The sequence below is a fragment of the Nestor notabilis genome, unplaced genomic scaffold, assembly GCF_000696875.1.
Source record: "Nestor notabilis isolate BGI_N333 unplaced genomic scaffold, ASM69687v1 scaffold1118, whole genome shotgun sequence".
Lineage (NCBI taxonomy): Eukaryota > Metazoa > Chordata > Aves > Psittaciformes > Psittacidae > Nestor > Nestor notabilis.
This window is the reverse complement of record NW_009938496.1, coordinates 19,584-25,174: the sequence shown is the minus strand read 5'-3', so window position 1 is coordinate 25,174 and position 5,591 is coordinate 19,584.

Sequence of the window (5,591 nt, the reverse complement as noted above, 5' to 3'; positions counted from 1 at the left end):
TTTTTTTTTTTTTATGCTCTCAGCTCAGTGTGGGCTAATTTTGTGTGTAACTACCTAATCCTATAGGCAGGCCTTAGTTTTGCATCTCTACCACTAGCTGCTCAAAACACAGAACCATTACAAAGGGTAGTTATGCACGATAGCATAATATGATAGGGTAATTGTTCAGCTGTACATAAGGTGGTGTAATCATCCCCATGTAGTTGTGTTCATGCACTGTACCTCTACGGTATATTGCAATAGCATTCACATGCATCTTTAGATTCGTATAAAACATGGACAGATAAAAGCCAAGCCAGCTTTGTGAAAAGGAGAGATGATTTTTGGAGTTCATTAGGTTAAATAATTAGATTTCAGAATAACATGTCAGACTACATCTAAAAGTGAATTCACCACACTTATTATAGATGTGTTATTTGTTAGAATATTAATTTGGTAGCTTTCTGTTACATGATTTTCCTTTCCATACTTTTCCTTGTGAACATGGAGAATTCTTGTACTTTTATTCAGAAAATGCAGACTTACAGACGTTAAGTTATTAAAGCTGCATGTGATTTCTACAAAGAACTTGTCCCATATTCTCCCAGTCCCCAAAATTGTGGAGGCTTGGCAAACTCTAGGAGGCCTCTCACATAAAGTCCAAGGCAGTGCACAGAGGTGTTGCTTCTGGTTGTTGTGTCAAATGCTGGTGCCTGAGGTTCTGCTGTATGTTACTGTGCCCTTCACAAGCTGTGGGCAGCCTGTTGGAAGGCTATCAACATAACACTGCCAAACCCAAGCATCTAATGATTGTTAATCTAGCATTTGTGTGAAATTGTCTATCACAATGCCAAAGTCTCATTCCTGAGTGGTAGCCATCAGGCCAGAGCGCCTTACTTTGAATATAAACTTCTTTCCAAGTACATCACTTCACATTTTTCTATACTGAATTTACTATCCCTTTGTTTTTCTTTGTCTTCCTTCTGTTTTGTTTAGCTAGGTGCATCTTGCATCTTCTCTTGTGGCCAGTGTATACTAGTTACCTTCTTCTCTGAGGGCTGCATTGTAGTCGTGGGTCACAGAACCAAAGATCATTGTGGTTCTTGCAGGGGAAATCTCCATGTGAACAGTATGCTTAGTTTCAGGATCAATATTAAAAAGTTTGGAAAAGCCAGGATTAAAATACCCAGTTACTGAATGGATAGGTGGTTAAGCAGTGCTTCACTTAATACTTTTCCCTTCAATGTACTTCAGTCAGCGTGCACAGCCCTTATCCTACACTAAGCATACGTGTTTTTAATAGCTCTGTTATTTTCAAGGAATGGTATTCTTCATAATACCTTGGAATTGATGTGTGTAAATCAGTCAGATTTTCTTGAGCAAGGCAGTTGCTATGAGTTTTGATTACTCTGGGGGAAACAAGCCATACCTTTGAGTTCAAAGTACAAATATAGATGTGTAGATGCTACCCTTTTTTACAAGTTTGGTCTGAATGCCTTTAGTGGGTGACCAGGGAAAAAAAGCTGGTAACTGAGATCCTTTTCCAATTGGATCTGTCCAGCTACAGAGGTGAACTGTGCAAAAGGTTGGAATACAATAGACATTTTAGCTGTGGTAACTCTGAAATTTGCTGAAAACCATTACCTACATTGTACACCTTCCAAATTTCAGAATAGAGAAGAGCTGTAGACAGTAGTCTCATTCACAAAGGGCTTGTGTACTGAAAGGTAGGTTCTTTGAAAAGGTATTGTGTAGTCATCTGAGTAGTTGTATCACAGTCCAAGCACATGAAGTGACTAACAGTTGCACAGCAGTCTGGCATTTCCTTCCTTGAGTGAGAGGCTTAAAACATGAATATTCCTATGTTTTCTTCTAATATACCATTATGATGTCGTTGCTAGATACTGTACAAACAATATGCAGTGTGTAGCCTGAAAAGTCCAGTACTAAAGGCTTGAGAAAGGAGAACTGTGAAAAACAGAACAAGCAGCATTATCAAGATAGGGCCAATCACAACTGTTACATTCCTGGTTATGTTTTTGGTTTCTTAAAAATCGTTCTGTGCTTTTAGGCCTCTGTTTTCTCTGACTGCCCTTCACGTGTTTTCTCTGCATGTTTGCTCTAGTGTCTTTTTGTAAGTGACAGTAACCTACATATTTCAGTATTATGCGCTGTCATTATGCATTGTTTTATCCATTTATTAAATGTTAGCCAAAAGGCCAGCTTGTTTGAAACTGATAATTTTCTGCTGGTTACACTTGTCTTGTGATGTGTATCATGCCATTGCTTCCTTATTCAGCTTAAAAATCCACATTTAGTGTTCTTTCAGACTGTTATTTTCTGCTTCCAGGAGTAATTAATTTTCATGCTGAAATGAATGTTGCAAATGCAGGTGTGTGGGATGAGGCAGTAGTTCTTTGCTGGTTGACAGTTCTTAATCTTCAAACAGGCTTAAATGTTCTTCCCCTCTCTTTATAGCTGCTTTCAATCCTTCCTTCTTTTTTAAAGCTGTTTTCAGCTGTGAGCTAATGAGTAAGAGTAATGCAGTGATGAATTTTTGGATGCATAGAGTTTGAAATATCCTGTTTGACACAACATCAGACAAGGACTCTAATAAATGTTGATTTTTTTCTTTAATTTGAACTCACAGTTCAACTGGTTTAACCTTTCATGCCATCTAAGGTAGAACTTAGAGCAAATCAACCCCATTTTCTCCATTATGGTTTCCTGACTACAAACCAGAAAGCTGTGATAAATGATTTAAACATAATTCTGTTACAAATCAATATTAAATTTAACTCTGAGTTTATGCCTGTGGAGGAAAATGAGTGATCTTCTGAAGCTCTGGTGGGAGTGATCTTCTGCCACTCTGTATTTGAGTCAGCTGCTACTAGCATTAAAAATAAGCCCAGGCTATTTCCAGCTTAAACTAGAAAAATGTAGTAGTGCCACAGGGAGTATGAATTCTGACAAATGGGAAGGAAGGGAGCTGACACAGATGCTGCTGTACTTGGTACCCTGCAAGAGGCAGCTTGGTAGGCATCACACTGTCATTTCTTACTGCATTTGCTGAGACCTGAAAACATCTGTGAGAAAAGCAACTAGTTCCTGTAAATATTTTCCTTCACTGTCTTGCTCATGCATAATTGGGTGAAGTATCCTTTGTCATTCTTTAAATTTTCTTCCTTCTTTAAATAACTTCTGTAATCTTCTAAATAGCTGGTAGAAAGGAGTTGTTAGTTTTTAGCAGCTTTTGGGGGGGGGGGGGGGGGAATACTTTAGGGGGGGGGGGGGGGAAGACACCTTTACAGTTTAAACAGTATTTTATTCCTGTATTCACACTCTCACCAGTGTTTTGGATCATCATAGAATGGTTTGGGTTGGAAAAGACCTTAAAATCATCTAGTTCCAACTGCCTGCCATGGGCAGGGACTCCTCATGCTAGACCATGTTGCCCAGGGCTCTGTCCAACCTGGCCTTGAACACTGCCAGGGATGGAGCATTTACCACTTCTCTGGGCAGCGTGTTCCAGTGCCTCACCACCCTCACTTGAAGCATAAGCAGTATTTTCTGTTAGTTATTATATTTATGAAAAAACACCAGATTAGTTGGCTTATATAAACACAACATATTTTTCCCCTTGAAAATACTGGTTTAGGGTTTTTTTGTTAGCCTTTTGATGAATCTATAGAGCAAGAGAACTATAGAGCAAGAGAAAATAGAAGATTAAGAATGGGGCTGTTTCACCAATCTTTTGCCAATCTACATCTTTCTGCTACAGACTTTATATGAAACTGGCAGAAGACCCTGGTGCTGAATTTGTGTTAAAGCAGGTCTGTCTGTTGCTGTATTTCCAGTTATCTCTGTTTTCCAAAACTGTTGCAAAATTGTACGTGTATTGCTTCCTGTATATGCTACATTGCCATTGTCCTCTAACAGTAGCATGGATGCTTGCTCCTTAAAGAGTGCTTAAATCTGTAACATGCTAAGTGACTAATCATCCTTGTGGAGAAGTAGGCACTGTCACAACTTTATATTTGGAAACTGGGACACAGAAATGGTGATCTGCTGGAGCTATACTGGAAACCTCTGGCAGTGCCAGAGACTACTAGTCACTGTTGTAATTCAAGACTAATCCTTTCCGATAGGCATATTACACATCACTCTGAACCAAATTTGGCTTTCTGTTTCTATGTAAAGTCTTTGGAATTTGCTGCTTGGGAATTTTTTTTTTTTTTTTTTTTTTTTTTTTTTTTTTTAAGCCACCTCTAAAGTGAAAAACTACAGTAGCTGATTCCAAGGAAGTGTGAGTTCTACTTTGGGGATTTTTAAGAAAGCTTGGGATGTAGCTTAGTGTGCCTTTTCATAAAGGAAAGCGTCACTGAAACTGAACGTAAACACAAGTTGGAGAAGGTGTTGCAGCAGAAGGAATATTAGAAGCATAAAGCCCTTATATGTAGAAACTTTATAGAACATTTTTTAGTTCTAAAATAGTTAAATTCTACAATCCTAGTTGATCTCTGTAGAACGAAACTTAACAGAGGTTTTACCTTCTTGGTGAGAAATGGGGGAAAGCAGGGGAACAACTGAGCTGGTTCCTTAAAAATTACTGTCTTTAATTGACTCATAGAGATGGTGAAGCTTAGTTTTGATGTCAGAAGTTTTTCAGATGAAATACTTTCCTGTTGCGGAGTAGTTGCTCTTGATCACTAAGCTGCGAAGGAAGGTCTGTTTGTGTTTCTGCTGCTGAGTGGGAAGCTTTGAAAAAATAATAATAAAAAAACGAGCTCCTCCTTTCCTTGAATGAAATGCTTCAACTGTGCTCCAAATATCACAGCCCATGTGCCTCTGCTTGTTTAGTTTCCAGTTATTCCAGTTTGCCTGTTGGATTCAGCGGAGTTGTAGCTTTTAGAAGGAGACACTTTTTAAAGTTACACAGAGAGAACTTTTTGCTCCCTTGTTGCAAAATCCTCCCTCCTTTTGCGTAGCTGTGAAGTGTCATAGGCTTACCAAGGAGGTGAAATGGACCTGGTGTTACTGTAAGCAGGTGAAGCTTGCTAGTGTTTGTTTCACAAACAACACATCACACTCTGCTGAAGCAAACAGCTTTACTACAAACTTTACTCCAAACTTTAGTCTTCTGACTGTAGTACCTAAGAGAAGCCTTATTTTTTTTAACTTGGTGGGTAAATTACTTGCTCTGTAGTTGAAATGTGGTGTATCATGTTCCTAACCTTATCTGTATTTGAACTGCTTGGAACTGCATCACAATTGGGGTTGGTTGTGTTTTTTTACAGAAGTGTTTTGGGATAGACAAAACTTCAGTCCTTTAGCTTACAAAAATCGCTGCTTGTTTGTTCTCTAGAACAGCTCAAGTGGTTAAAAAGGATAATTCTGGACATGTATTTTGAAATGACTAGGAACTGGAATGTTAAAACTCCTGTGTTTCAGCTTGTAAATTATTCTTAATTTACTGAAGGGGGATTTTGCACAAATTTTTCACCAGAACTTATTAAATTTAATGTTTGTCTTACATTTGCAGTCCTACTTATGTTTATTTTTTCTAGTTAAATTTACTTTTATCTAGTTGAATGAGACACTCTAATTTTCCT